Below are 17,296 nucleotides of genomic sequence, written 5' to 3' on the forward strand. Positions count from 1 at the left end.
TAGTGGTCAACTCTACCAAAGTAACCCATTGCCTTAGCTCCGAGTTACATTGTTGTTTTATCTACTTATACGTTCTAGTACATGCTATCATGACTCATGAATTAGGTCATAACAACTTGGTATCTGATCCTTGGTTTCACTGGTATTGTCAGTACATTAGCAAGTGTCTAATAGAGTGTTATAGATCGAAGTGTTGATGTTTGTTTTCTATTAGGTGGGCTATGGTACTTTCTTAAGATTTCTTTACTTCTTTCACTCATATCGTGACAAGAGTCTGAGCTGGATTTTTGGATATTTTCTTGACTTTACTCTTTTGCAGATTCTTAGGACATGTGCTATAGCTATGCGTAATAAGTATCCTGAGACTGAGCCTTGGAATCCTACTCCTGTTTGAGGACATCTTTGTTATATCCTCAGTTGTGAACCAGGATGGGCCACTTCCCAAAACCTCATTCCTTTTCATGAGCTAGAGATTCCTCCATCACAGCTAACATTGCGCCAGGGACTAGTCCAGGCTCCACCAGGTTATATTGCCTCTTTATTGATTAGAGATGCCTTGATTAAACTATTGGTTATTATTGGTGGTGCATAGTCTGATGGTACACAGACTAGTGAGGATAGAGCGCAGCCTGAAACAACAACTCCTGAAGTTGACATTTCTCCTATGCCGATAATTATCCAGCTAATGGCCACTTAACTAGTTGTGACCTAGTGTGTTATGTCTGCTAAGGAGTAGAAGATGCTGCATTGATTTTTGAGGTTGGTACTTCCTAGGTTTTCTCGTGTTCCTTAAGAGGATGTATTTGAGTTTCTTACTACCTGTGAGGATAGATCTCATGGTTTAGTCGTTGTTGAGAGTCATGGTGTGGATTACACTATATTTCTATTGGATTTGACTACTCAACACTGGTGGAGAGGTTTTATAAGTTCTAGGCAAGCTAGATATTCTCCCCTATCATAGATTCAGTTCTCTAAGATTTTCTTGGATAAGTATATATCACATAGCCTTAAAGATAGAGTGAGACATTATTTCACTAGATTAAAGTTGGTATCTATGACCATCGTCGAGAATGAGGACCATTTACATGAGTTGGGTAGGCACACAACTTCTTATTTTTTATACTGAGTATGAGAGAGTTTACTTCTTTGTGGGCGAACTGAGACTCCATATTCAGTTGGCTACTCAATGTCTAGTTACTGCGGGTAGGACCTTTGTCGAGGTTTCAGCTAATGATAGTGATGGAGGACATGCATCATGAAGGTGGTAATAAAAGGCCCAAGTACTATGGAAGATTTGCTAGGAGCCATAGCAATTCTCAATTTAGAGGTTATAGTTCACACATTGGTATCTTTCATATCCATCTTTTTAGCCTCAGCGATAGACTAGTTAACCAGTTTAGGCAGCTCTTTATATAATTGAAGGAGGTCATTTTTGTACTAGTGGTCACCCTGGGAGGGTGTTGATCTGTCTTTGAGTGGTTCGTCTACAGATCATTCTAGACATAGTGGTTACTCCAGTTCAACTGGATCTATGAGTTCCTCTTTTGCTTCTGACATAGTGCCCTAGTCATCGAACAATAGTTGTTTCAATCTAGGGTGCTACCCCAGTTAGGTCAATTTATCCCTCAAGTAGTGAGAGTTTTCAAGGTCATAGTTTGTTTATAATGGTGTTTGAGGTGGTACTCAGACAGTCAAGACAGGAGGTCCAGGTGCCTAGCCAAGTGGTGGGAACGATCACTTATATCCAGTACCTGCTAGACTCGAGGTTGATTCTATGGATTCTATAGTTATAGGTACAATTATAGTGTGACACAAGTCTACTCTTGCCATATTTGATGTTGGATCCACTTAGTATTACTTATTTGTCTTAATATGCTCAACAATTGGACTTAATTAATGACTTGTTATATATGCCATTGTGTTTATCTTCTCCCATAGGTGATTCTTTAGTAGTTGATCTAGTATTCTTATCATGTGTTATGATAGTTAGTAATAAAGATACTTATATTGATCTTAATATTCTTGATATGCTGGATTTTGATGTGATTCTGAGTGTTGACTGGTTGTCTCACTATTATGCGGTCATAGATTTCTTTGCCAAGCCCGTGAGATTAGTTATGCCCGGTGTACAACATATCATGTGGTAGGGAGGGGTGAGCCCGAGCCGACGGAGATTATTTCTTATGTGTTTCCTAGGATACATATATCGAGAGGTTATGAGTCTTATATCACCTATATATAAGATACTCATGTAGAGAGTCCGTCACTTGACTGTGTTCCTATTATTTGTGATTTCTCTAATGTGTTTCCTACCAACCCATTGAGTTTGCTCTTGACCTTGACCTTGCAACCCGACCTATTTATATGGCACCTTTTTGTATGGCTCCTATCGAGCTTAAGGAGATAAATTTCTAGCTTAAGTATTATCTTGGTAAGGTTTTCATTCGACCGATTGTATCCTCTTGGAGAGGACCAATATTATTCGTAAAGATGATAGATGGATCCATACGTAAGTGTATTGATTATAGGAAGCTTAATAAGGTGACCTTGATGAACTGTTATCCTATGCCTCACATTAATGATTTATTTGACCAGCTTCAGGGTGCAGCCATGTTTTCTAAGATTTATTTAAGGCTTAGTTATCATCGGTTGAGGATTTGGGCAGAGGATATCCCGAAGATAGCTTTCAAGACTCATTATAGTAATTATGAGTTCTTGGTAATGCCTTTCGAACTAACTAATGCCATATTCTTGAATTTGATGAAATATTTGTTAAAACCATATATAGAATCTTTCCTCATCATGTTAATTGATGACATTTTTATGTATTCGAGAAGCAGTAAGGAGACTACACAGAATTTAAGGATAATGCTCCAGACTTTGTGAGATCATCTGCTTTTTTAGATTTCTCTAAGTTTGAGTTTTTTCTAGAGTCGGTGTCATTCCTTGGACATGTGGTGTATAAAGATGGTATCATGGTTGACTCGGCTAAGATTGTGGCAATTCGTGATTAGGTTAGTCCTACGTCTCCGACGGAGGTTTTCAATTTCAATTGTTTGGTTGGTTATTACAGGCTCTTTGTTGACATCTTTGCTACTATTTCATCCCCTATAACTAGATTTACTCGGAAGGTAGTTCCTTTTCGATGGTCTAAGGAGTGTGAGCTGAGCTTTGGAAACCTCAAGGATTGTCTTTCTTTAGCTCTAGTGTTAGATCTTCTTTTTAAGGGCGAGGGATTCACCTTATTTTTTGACACTTTTGTTGTTGGTCTTGGTTATGTTTTGATTCAGTAGGGTCGTGTCAATGCATATACTTCTAGACAAGTTAAGGTACATGACCGCAACTACCCCACTCATGATTTAATGCTAGAGGCATTAGTTTCATGATCAAGATTTTGATGCATTATTAATATGGAGTGCATTATGAGATTATCACCAATCATGGTAGCCTTCAGCATCTTATGGCCTAGTCATAACTTAATGAATGAAAACATAAATGTACGTAGTTTTGATAGATCTATGATCTTTCCATCTTGTATCATTCGGGTAAAGAAAAATATGGTTACTAATGCCTTGAGTCATAAGGCAGTGAGTATGGGTAGCTTAGCATGCATATTAGTGTCTTAGAGGCCGATGGCATGGAACATTTAGTCCTCAACCAATTTGATAGTGTGCCATGATTATTTGGATCTTACTAGGATTTTTGCTTATGTTGAGGAAAGGTCCTCCTTATTTTAGTAGATTTATAATTATCCGTATGAGGATAGCAAGCTGTGTTTTTTTGTGATCTGGTGATAAGTTGTGAGTCTGAGAGGAAAACCATTGATTCCGAGGGTATTTTGAGATTTTATGGTCATATTTGTGTTCCCCAGCTTGATGACTTGATTCAGCCGATTTTTTATGAGGCTCACAACTCTAATTATTCTATTTATCCTAAAACAGCTAAGATGTATAGATATTTGAGGCAACATTACTAGTGGGACAGTATGAAGATAGATGTGGAAAACATTGTGGCTTGTTGCATATGTCGTCAACAGGTTAAGAAAGAATATTAGCATCCAAGAGGATTGACTTAGAGATTTCCCATTCCCAATTGTGAATGGGAATGGATTACGATGGATTTCATAAGTGGTTTGCCTTGTACTTCCCATGGTCTTGATGGTATTTAGGGTATTATGGATTGTTTGACAAAGTCAGTACATTTCATACCTAATTAGATGAAATTCGGTGCTAAAATATTCGCCCATATTTATGTTTGGCATATAATTCATTTGCATGGGATGCCCATTTCTATCATATTAGATCTTGGTTCTATATTTACTTTGTGATACTAGAGAGTATTCCAGGAGCAATTGGGTACTCGAGTGGATTTGAGTATCGCTTTTCATCGACAGAATGATGGTCAATCTGAGTGTACTATTTAGGAACTTAAGGATATAATCCGAGTCTATGTTATGGATTTTGGAGAACAGTCGGATCAACACTAAGCATTGGCAGAGTTAGCATATAACAACAACTATCATTCGAGTATTGAGATGGCGCCTTATGAGGCTTTGTTTGGAAAGATATGTCATTCTCCAATGGATTTTGTAAGACTTCAAAGGTGAGACCTCGTTGTAATAATTTGCTTCAGGACTTCTTGGATAGAGTCATACTAATTCAGGGTAAGATGAGAGAAGCCTTGGGAAGGAAGAAGGCCTACATCGATCATAGGCTCTGTGCCTTTAGATTTGGAATTGGTAACTTTGTGTTACTTAGTGTTTTACCCATGACAGATGTAATGAGGTTTGGAAGGAGGGTTAAGCTAAGCCCTCGGTATATTAGACCTTGTGAGATTCTTCACATAGTTGGCGAGGTGGTCTGTGAGTTACCCTTGATTCCCAATATTACTATTGATCATCAGATTTTCCTTGTCTCCATAATATGGAAGTAAATTGATGATCCATATCATGTGATTAGGAGGGACTCAGTATAGTTAGATTAACGGTTGACCTTTGTTGAAGAGACCATACTTAATTTTGCTAGTGATGTGACGCAGTTGCATACCAGAGAGATTTCTATAGTTAAGATTCAGTTGAAGCACCTCCTAGTGGAAAAGGGAACTTGGGAGATCGAGAGAGAGTGGACCCAATATCCTAACCTTTTTGCGGCTTCTAATATTTTTCTTAATCTTTAAATTTTAGGGATAAAATTTCCTTTGTAGTGGATGTTGTAATGACCCTTCAGGTCATTTCTTGTAGTTCCACTTATTTTTACTGCTAAATCTTTTCCATAGCCTCCCCAAATAATTTAAGACACTCTGGGACTGATAGTTCAATCACCGAACAGTTTAGTTGGTTTTAGAACCATTTCCCTATTTAAAAGCCTTTACAACGTCCAAATAGCCACCAAGAAAAAACCTTCGTAATATGATATCAGATGTAAATTCTAACTGCGCTAGCAGCTCTGGAATATCAATTTAAGGATGGATAGACCATTAGTTTTTGTCCTGCTGCACCCGAACTTATTTTGACCTATTGGTTGGAAAGTTATTAAATGGGAAATTTAGGCATGGATCCCACATTTGGTCGAACGACCATAGATGGAAAAACCAACTTTTACAATGCATCTGTAATATAGATATTAGCGCGTTTGCAGATTTATTTTACTCATATTGGATTCCAGATGCATCCCGAGGCATTGGCAAAAACTTGTAACTTATACTAAGATTCATCTATTATCATGGTGTAACAAAAGGTACTGCAATAGAAGAGGGTGTATCACGATTGGGATGCCACGATCCCAGCCCATATGCTTGTAATCACATGAATCGAGGACCTGGGAATGGGTATTTAAATGCTCTTTTGGTTGAGAATTGATCATTTTGTTACTATTTTGAGTTCTATAAAGCATAATAGAGTCTTGGGTGTTGATTGGGAGCATGTAGAACTTGCATATTTATTATTAACAATGATCTAAGGTATAATTCCTTAATTTATAGTGTTGAATTCTTGATTATTTGACCCAAAACCCCAAGTGCCTTGAGGACTTTATTTTAGCAATAATATTCTTGGTTTGCACTTATTTATTCAGGGATACAACTCCATAATTGTATTTGAACAATGAGTTGCTCTCAGAAACCGATTTTACATATATGGGACCCACTTGGGGTGATTTTTCTTTCATTTTGTACATGAAACACAATGGTGCAATATGAGTATTTATATTCTTGTAATAATGCATAGATAGTATTTTTGATAGATTGGCTCCTTGAAGAAACTTCCAAGAAAGGAAAAGTAAAGGTTATCGATTCTGAGCTATATTTAGATTTAAGGTAGGTAAGCTTACTTTTGTTATATTGAGATTTTTTATAGTATGAATTTATTTCTTGATAAGATTGGGATGTGTGTTAGGTGTCGAATCGGTAGATGGATATGATTGGTATTAATTGAACCACTTAGGCTATTAAATATATAAAGTGTGATACTTGAGTTATAGTCTAGAACCATGGTTAGTTGGTCCTATTATCTCATGAATAACATGAGGATTCTCTAGTTGCTCTAGTTCGATTGGAGTGACCTTCTCACTCATATTAAATAGTAAATTGACCATAGTTATGCGTAGTTATGGAATTTGTCCTAGTTGCTTTGGATGAATTAAGAATAATACTTGATGAAGAATTGTACCATGGAACTAGTGTTGATATATAAACCTCTAGGACATGACTTAGATGGCTTAACTTAGTCCCGTGTACAAGTTAGGATTTTAGTGAAATTTGGGTTATTAGAAGCAGAATTTAATCCGCCTTAAGCTTGGACTATATAGTTTCATTAGTAACCTAGATACTTGTTAAACGTATAGATTGTGCCATTGGTAATATGATGGCTAACCCTAGTAAATTTTTTATTCATGATGTTGGTATTAAAAATGATGTGCATGATTGGTTGCTATATTGTTTATAATTCTTGGATAACAATGAGATGTCTTATAGATTGAACCCATGACTATACAATCACTAAAATCATCGACTAAATTATCAATTATTGCTCAGATTATGCTATTACTCATATAATTTTCAATCCTAGTGACTAAACAAATGTTTGTGCTAAAAATCCTCTTCTGCTAATAATGCAAATCATGCTAATAAAGAAGGGCTCTAGAAGGTATAAACCATAGATTTGTGTTTGACCATTCTAGTGATCTTGTTAAGCTCGGTAATGCATTGAGTATCCACACCATATAAATATACTTGTTCATGCGCCTATTAATATATTTTATTGATAATGAATGATATGGTATGATGGTATGTCTTTCTTTATATTTCTTTCACCTATCCATCATGGGGCTTGCATTTATTATTAATTAGATTTCTTATATATGTATTAATGTTATGATGATTCCTGGTAAGTTTAGAGGATATATTGATGTTATAATGATGCCCAGTAAGTCCGGAGGATATATTAATGTTATGATGATGTCCATAAGTCCAGAGGATATATTGATATTAATATGATGCTCGGTAAGTCGAGAGGATGTATTGATATGATGATACCCAGCAAGTCCATAGGATAGTTAACGATATACATCGTAAGCATGTATATTTTTGTGTGTGGATGTCCTTTATATGATTACATTCATAAATGCTTTGAGGATGTAATATTATTCTTGGTATTGCCGATTACTGTTCTTTATTGGAAATCACTTTCAAAGATGCGTTACTTATGTGAGTACTAAATAGGGAGTAAGAGTAGAATATGCCGAATAATAAGTTAAGATAAGTTGGTAAGTAGAATCTTGGGTAGAATTAAGGACTCACCTAGTGGGTATATTTTATCTTGAAATAAATAGATTAATTAAGTAATATTGCATATTAAAATAAGTTGTGTGGTAACTAGTTGTCCACTAGGTTACTATTTTACATGATGACTTAAGGTATAGAATACTAGTTAATGAATCATGTATAGTTGAAATGTGGTATCGAGTAATTGTGGTTGTTATGTGGTTAATGATGATAATAGGTTAGCATTGGTGATGATTAATGATATTGATGACTAAGTTATGATGCTGAGTAACTACTAATTAAGGCTTTGTATATTAATGATGCTAGACAATAAAAGACGGTAACAGTTAGATAGATGAGTGTTTGAATTATGATTAGTAGAATTTTGCTAGATAATGACTACTGCGATTATCATTTATTTTATGAAGTGATGATGAAGATTATTCAGGTTCAATTCTATACTTTGACTTAGGTATGTTATCTTGCTTCATAACATTTTTATATCACAATTTAGCTCTATCGATCGATGATGCCTATTGAGTACCCATATATTTTACTCATACTACACTTTTGTACCTTTTTTGTGCACACCTGACTACTAGTTGTTGCTGCTGAGTTGAGTTCATTCAGTTTTGATCTTATAGATATAGGGTGAGCTCTTGGAGTTTTGAGTCGCTTGTTCCCATCTATCCTGGTTTAGTCTTTTGTATTCAAGATGGAGGTGTTAACTATTATAGCCTTTTGGGTTGTATTTCTTATTATGATACTTAGATGCTCTTGTACTGATATTACGAGGTTGTGGGATTGGCATCCATATTTTGATTGTCTTCTTTTAGTGAAACACTGTTGATTATGATAGTGTTCTTGTATTAAGCACAGTACGCAATTCTACCGAAGTAACCCATTGTGTTAGCTATGGGTAATGGTGTTGGCTTACCTACTAGTGGGTTTTAGTAGGTTTTATCATGACTCGGTGAATCTGGTCGTGACACTTATGTTGCCATTTCAGCCATACTCCACCCAATTCATTAGAGCTTTAACCTTAAATAGTGAGGTAAAGTGAGAGTGAAGTTTGTGGGTAACTAGGAAGCTTAGTTAATTCTTTTTTCGCAATTGTCCTTCTTATTTGAGATAAGATTCCTCTAAATTCGTGTTAGATTTTTCCATTTTCTTACTCAGAACCCCAAAACCATGATGGCTTTATTTTTGCCCTAATTTAGCTTGGTTTTCACCCTTTTTTTAGGGTAATGATTCATTGAGCATGTAAGAATGTTGGGTTGGATTTAGAAATATGATTTCCATAAGTAAGACCCATATGGGAGTTTCGATGTGAGTTTTTTACCTGAAGCATAATAGTGCTATATGGGTATCATTATTCTTTTATTGATGTGTAGAATTTGTTTATGATAGCTTTAATTATTGAAGAGACTTCTCAAAAGGGAAAAGTGGTGGTTCGTGGATCGTAGGGATCTACGTAGGCTACGTTTATCCTCCTTCTTCGATTGAGCTATAGCATAGTATTCTTATGATATTATGTTGGATTTGGGATGGGCTTTTGGTGTTGGATAGATGAAACGCAAGACTTAGGTTAGTTGGACTGTTTAGGCTATTTTGAAACCATAAAATTAAAATACGTAACTTGTTTCCTTATGCCTTATGTGAATTAGGCTTCATGTATCATGTTTAGCATTAGAATTCCGTAGATCTCTCAAGTTAGATAAAAATGCTTTAGATATCAAAGATTAGGGTAAGAGTGTCTTTAGTTTCTCAATAAAAGAGGTTGCATTACTTACTAGTTTAGCTTAACTATTATGGTTAGGAAGAACCTTTTCATTAGGCCTAATTGTGGCTTGCTATACTTATAATAATTAATTCGAATTAACCTTTAATTTTTCAACGTCATCAAGCAATGATATTCCATTTTTAATGAATCAAGAAGAATTCACCATCTCAACCAATATCTCTTCCTCATCCTTAGAAGCATCTTGCTCTTCCTCATTTTTTTCTCCCTCTCTCGAACTTTTTATATCACCCTCTTTCTTATCATCGGTAATCCCAGGGTACAATAATTGTTTCCTTATTGGGACATCTACTAGAAACATACACCCTTCCTTGACATTGAAAGCATTAAATAGTAGAATTTTGAGGAAAGTTAGGTTTGAAAATTATTACCTCCTTCTGACTTGTACTTGGTTTAGTCTTGTATTGAAGATTGAATTATGTATCTTAACCAACATCCTTAGATTTCCTTATAAAAGATGCCGCCTTCCAATTATATCTAATTTTGTCCCATGTGGAAGTGGTAGAACTCTTTGCCTTGTAAGCTTTTCTTCTTTCAAGTCCGTTTCTACCATTAAGGCAAGATGTTAAAGTTTCTTTAAAAGTATTAGATTGTTTATGCATCAACTGATTCAAAATATCTTACCTCAAATTTTACATGAATCAAATCGCCATATATTACCAGCTTCATTTAAGTTTAGACTTTATTCTCAAGTTTTGAAACTCATCGTGATATTCATCAAAACTCTGGGAACCTTGCCTCAACATATACATCTTCTTGAAGACTTCTTTGAATTAGTTTGGCGTCAAGTTCCTCAACTCCATAAGGGGTAATTTGGAAAAGTGTATTAAAAAATAATCCTTGTATTATCCTTGTGTATTATTAGTATCTTATTTGATAAATTTTTTAGCCAATGTTTAACTAACACATGATATTTAAAACACTCTATTTAGTATTGAGGTGTGTATTACTAGTACATCAAATTATATAGAATTAGTAATGCAATGGGTCTATGCGTACATTAACATAATTAAACACACAATTATCCCTTAAAAATCATTCCTCATCCTTTCAATCATATATACGGAGTGTATTTTTTTCATATTTTTAAAAATTATGTAATTCATGTTATTTGTAATACATCAATCCAAACATTGTATAAGGCAAGTATTACTAATACAAGAATTACTAATACACCTAATTTTTAGTTATCCTTATACACTCTACCAAATGACGCATAAGTGTAATCAGTTATAGAGAAATGGGAAGCTCGTAGTCGTAATGGCTCTCCCCTTCTCTCCTCTTGTTCTCCTACCAAGTGGATGCATACCCTTTGAATTATGTGATAGCATACATTGCCTTTAATGTTCTTGAGATATTATTTGTGATGTATCTCTATTGACTTTGAATTTTCAATTCAAAGAAATCATTCGGTCACTTTTTGATAAAGCTCAAACTAAACTCTTGAATGGGTGTAAGCAAACGTTGTCAATATAAAACCCAACTAGGTTAGGGTCGAATCTCACAAGGAATATAATATGAACTCAACTCCTTCGTGATTTAATTTACTGATAGTTTAACGTTTCGTGAAATGGGGATTGAAATTTTACAAATAATTGTTTGTTACTTTAATTTCGATGTTTGTAATCAAGATTTTATGAAATAACCAGAATTATGTTAACTAAGGCTTAGGTACATGACAGATGCTAAAGGTGACTCAATATTCTCATGGTGGTAAGGAAACAAGCTATCTTTATCCATGATATGCTCAAATTTCTCTCAACTTATTTAATGGTCTAATTTCCTAATCCTCTCGGACTGAGGAAATCTCTATTCACTGCCAATAATTACCTCAGGTTAATCAACCTTATTACTGTGCTGATTATTAAATTAAGTATTTTCGAGTCCCTAATGATTATTCACTTCCTACTCTATATGATATCCTTCTCAAGAAAATCAAAGTAGGGGTTTCTGCTCCTTACAACCAACGAATGTTAATTAAAATCTCAGAATTATCAAGAAATCCTAACACCTATTAAATCTTGAGTATTTAGCACCTCATCACGGCCTAACCCCAGATCCCATAATTCAGGTTAACAGAGTTTAGCCACTTATGATGCAAAGAGCGAAACACATAATTGAATTCATAATTGAAAAGATTAAATACTGAGATGAATAATAATTAGTGAATCATAGATTAGACAACAAAGGAAAATCCCCAAAATAGATGTATTGTTTGAATCCAAAAAGATAGGGAAAGAAATATGGGAAAATATTCTCCAAGACTCAAAGTATCGAACACTCTTCAGAATAATGATAATGGTGAATAAACGAATGGAAAACCCTAAAACAATGCTTTAAATAGTTTAACCCAAATAATGAAATAAAATTAAAGTTGCAGCTTTTTCTCAGAATATATAATGACATTCATTACAGCTTAATAGGAGTCTGATGGCTTATCACGGTGTCGTCAGCTTCTCTACACTTTTGGCTTCTTCTATATAATGTTGATGACGACGATGATGACGTATCAAGATTTGGACAACTTATCACAAATGTCGTCACAACATCATCTTAGCTTTCAAGTTCTGCCTAAGTCTGACGATGCTCTTGACGCCTTATCACCATCCTAATGCCTTATCACAAAATATCGTCACAACTTCTCATTAACTCCCATTCTCTGGTTTGGGATGATGACATTCATGATGGTGTATCATACTCATGCTTAAGTCTGACGACAACTGTGATAGCCTATCATAAGGCTGACGACTTATCACAGATGTCGTCAGCCATACTTCTCCTAGGAATCTTCTAGATTTCAACTTGTTTGCTTCCATTCATGTTGGTTCTCTATCCCATCAACTTAAACTGTAAAATCAAACATAAAAGAAATCAAAAACGACAAAATTTTCTTAAGACTTTGCAATTATTCTTTGTTAAAGGTCTTCAATGTGTTAGCAATTGCTCACACATAACTTTTTTGTTTGAACTTTTGAAGTATAACATTTATAATGTATAAATAATTTTGTAAATCATTTGTAGGACCCCATAAATTTTGATTATTTTATTTTGACCCTCCCGTATGCGTAAATTTAATTTTTTACCTAAATTATGTTAAGGGATGTTTTAGGAAAATTTTAGAATTTTCAAAATGGGTTCGGGGTTATTTGAGGAACCCAAGGTAGTGAGGGTTCATGATAGTGGCGTTCCACGCCACTTATGCTTTACGATAGGAGTGTGGCACAGATGCTAGCCTCTGCGATAGCTGTGTGACATGCTCTATTCATTTTTTGTAGAGTTTTTATTTTTTTCTCTTGGGGTGAGGAATTTTGGTCCTTTTCCCCTTAAATGACATATACTTAAATAAATTTGTAATGCTCTGATTTGCAGAACCGAAATGCTACACGCTGCTCATGACCCCGAGGGACCACAGGCTAACCCATGACTGATATCTGTACCTGTAAATACATAATATCTCATAAAATATGTGGAAACATGAACTGTAAGGCCATAAGGTTCAATACTAACACATATCTAAAAAAATGGTATAGCAATACCAAAAAGAAACATAAATACTAAAGTCTGAATATCTAATCCAACATCTAGTCCGAAAGCCTCTAACTAAACTAAATAAGGAGTTGATGGGACATGTCCCCAACTAACTCCAACTGCTGAAATAAAGTGAAAACTAAAATAGAAATGAAATCAACATGTCCTCGAAGGATGAGGACTCACTTCTAACTCTGACTGCTGATCCTGCAATCTACTGTTGATTTGAAGCTCATGCCTCTGAACCAATGGTGTAACATAAGAGAAAGCACCATAGCGCAAATGCATCAGTACGTCTGAATGTTCTGAGTATACTAGTGAGGTAGGCTAAATGCAAAGAGTTATATATATGAACAATGCTGACTGATATGAATGTGAGAGTACATATATGCATACGTAACTGTAACTAAACTCATGGAGATACGATCTATTGAGTCTGAATACTGACAACATGAGTGTACTGATAATGAGATTCTAAAAAACTAAGTTTACTGATATTGATATGTAAATCTTTAATAAGTGATGGATCTAATACTGTATTACTGAAAACTAAGAGACTGATATTGCATTACTAATAAATGAATAATTGTTTTGGACAGTTTAAATTATGAAGAACTGTTCTGATTGATAGTATCTGACAATCCTAAAGCTGAGTACTGATAGCATGAGTTCTGATAACTATTGTGATTGATAGCATAAGTGATTGTATCTGACAGTCTATAAATCTGAAGAAAACTATCCGAGTTCAATTCTATTTCTGAATTGACTATATCTGACAGTCCTGATATACAAAAATCTGAAGAACTATCTGAGTTCTTTACTGAGACTGGGTAGCTATAGCTGACAGTCCTAAAATCTATAATTGAAACTGTGGGATGTAGTTATCTAACCGACATCCCCCAAATATGCTATAATAGCTAAGTTGGGGTGTAATTTCTGCCCCGACAGGAAGGGTGTCAATACTGCTCCACTGGTAAGGACAGCTGCGAGAACCCTATACTGGTAGGTACTCAATAAGAACAGTGGGAACCCTAAACTGACGGGTTAAGCCACCTCATCAACCCTAATCTGATGGTTTAAGATGTCTCAACCTACACTAGCTACGTAGTTCTGGAACACAAGGATGACTACTAAGAATCACACCCTGAACTGGCGGGTGAGTTCCCATCCTTGGGTTCACTCTGTATGAACTTCTACTGCTTTCTGAAGGACACTGAACTGAATAACTAAACTGAACTGAATAACTAAACTAAACTGATTAGCTGAACTGATACTGTTTAACTGGACTGATACTAGTGGTATTGTTTAGTAGAGCTAAACAACTTTACTGGATTCCAATGAGTGATGAAATATACTGAGTTCTGAGGACTGGTTAAGAGTGCTAAAGTTACTGAGATTGATTGTGAATACTGAGGTTGCTGAGGTTACTGAGCACTGAGATTACTAATATTAATGGACTACTGAGATTACTGAGATTTCTAAGTTATCCTGACTCACATGACTGACTGAATTCTATAGATCATGGCTTGACTGAGAGTATAGTGAAAACATTACATGGAACTAGGCACACAACTATATTTTTTAGGTACAAGTACCCACAGGACTCGATGGAAGGAAACTGACACAACTTGAATTTCTTGAGTACACGACCATCAATAAAAATCCATAATACTTGAGCGGGGGATTTCATGAAGTACATGGTCATCATAATATCTATCATGAATAGGAATGCTTATAATCAAGTCATTAATCTCATATTCTAATAGGGTATTCCGACAATATATACTATTCATAGCAATCGCATGGAAACCATTCAAGCATAAGGGAACGATAATATGTAATGTTTAGTTCATATAGTAATGATTTGGGGATATTATACTTCATGTATTTATTCAACAACTCAACCATGGTAAGTAAAGCATGGATATATTTTGCGTGCATAATTTATATCTCTATTATCATACATGCTTTATACCACAACAATAAGAACACGTAATTTGCATGGAAATTCATATTGGAGGGTATAACTAACATGAACTTGTTATTTAGATATCATGAAATCATGTAAATATGAAGTTCTAGAATACTAGGCATCTTATCGAACACCTTGCATGCATTCTTTAAGGCATAGGTGGATTTCATCAAATTATATATCATGAACAACCAAATTTACATGTTTCCAACTCATATGATATCATGAAATTCAAAAAAACATATAAAGATTCCATTTAGGGAATCACCCAATATGAATAATATGACCATCAACACCCAATAATATAGAAATCATATTTTATAATGAAAAGGAGGTTTTTTGAGCTTTATGGATAAAAGGGATCCATAAATCAACTCACGCATACTATTATATAGCAACACAAATAGGCATCAACATGGGTTTGATCATATCACCACAATCAACCAAGCTTTTGTATTTTAAATATTGATTCTTGAACTCTACGGACGAAAGGAATCCGTGGATGAACACTACGCATACCTTGGAAGGGAGGTTCTTAATGATTGACGGAGGAATTTCCTTGAAATTTGATCATCAAGATTGATTGTGCAACCCTAGTTGTTTTTATCCTATGGTTCTCTTGGATGATGAGCATTGAGATGTTAATAGGGTTGTAATGTGTTTAGAAGCTATATATTTCGTAGGGTTAAGTTTAGGGACATATAAGCAGTATTAAAAGACATAATTACCCTCAAAATAACTCAAAACGGAGTGTTTTTGGCATTGGAACTGACTTAGGCTGCGCCGAACCAATCGCCTAAGTTTGGTTGGGCAGTGCCTAACCAATCACCTATCCTTATTGTCTCTCACAAAAATGGGCATAACATTTCGCTCGGGTATTGGATTATGGAAAAATTTGATTTGTTGGAAAGGTAATTCAATTATCTATTATTTGGTGGGTAGAAATATGTATAAGTACCACATTAACATCAAGTTATACTCATTCCAAAATCAAACACTAAAACTTTATGGATTCAAAAACTCTTAGCTTGTATTACCTTAAGTGACTCATATGAACATTCTTAATGTATTATAATCTATATTATCGTTAGAATACATATAGTAAGTCATTCACTAAAATGCTACTCACAGGATAGGAGGTTTCATACGTCGGAAAAATGGTTTGTCTCCTAGCTTAGAAACATACGAGGTATTACAGAACTATTTTCCTTCAGTTGTCAAGATCAAACACTACACTTTTTGTATTTAACCTCTAAACCATGAAAATTTAATTATTTTACAAGGATTTCACCATTCCAGCTCCATACTTGAATTTCTTTCCAATTTTTGCAATATTTTTGGCCTATTTCTCTTACCTTTACTTGAGCACCAATTTACTAAATATTTATTTAAATTAAATAGATGGGGTTAGAAATTGAGTTAAGGTTTTTTAGTTGTTATTACTTGAATTGTTTTTCTCATTTTTAAATGGATTATTCATGCTTCAAATGAAGGTTTTGGGATAGAATTGGTGTATAGTTATTATGGTTTAATTGGGTGACATGGGTTTCACAAAAATTGATGTATCATTCTTAATAATGTTATTAGCCTCAGCCCATATTGTAAATTAATTCTTGAATATAGATATTTCTCATAATTTAACTTGACCTTTGAAAATATTGCATTTCATTAAATGTTAAATTGCTAAAAATAGTTTATAATGCTCTTGGTGGCCATATTTTGGGAATTTAGTATAACTTGGGAGTCTAATAATTAAATGGACTGGTTTGGCATAACTGAATTAGCTTGCAATCATATTGGCATGACAATACCAAATTTGTAAATGACATAATATATGACTCCATAGTTAATTATTGGTTTACATGTAAATTTTTTTAATTTAGGATAAAGTGAATTTTGTAGCTCACTATGAAGGTGTATCCCCAGGTGACCAATACTGAAAACCACATTTGCTGACGTTGGGGTCTATATTACCTTGTATCTAGATACACGTTATATTTTAGATGGCAATTGGCCTGGTGTCTTTGTCCATTCCTCAGTACATACAACTAACATGGACTTGGGCCTTTTCGGCAATTAGAGTTAGACTCACATAGCCCATAGGTGCCTTTGGGATAGAGCTATCTATAGGCTAATGTTTTAAATTATCACGTTAATGGACCCTTGTCCCTATCCCGACATCCTATATATATGTATACGAATGCGGTGCATATGGTTTATGACTGGATTTTTGGTAA

This window comes from Capsicum annuum, chromosome 11 (assembly GCF_002878395.1).
Source record: "Capsicum annuum cultivar UCD-10X-F1 chromosome 11, UCD10Xv1.1, whole genome shotgun sequence".
Taxonomy (NCBI): domain Eukaryota; kingdom Viridiplantae; phylum Streptophyta; class Magnoliopsida; order Solanales; family Solanaceae; genus Capsicum; species Capsicum annuum.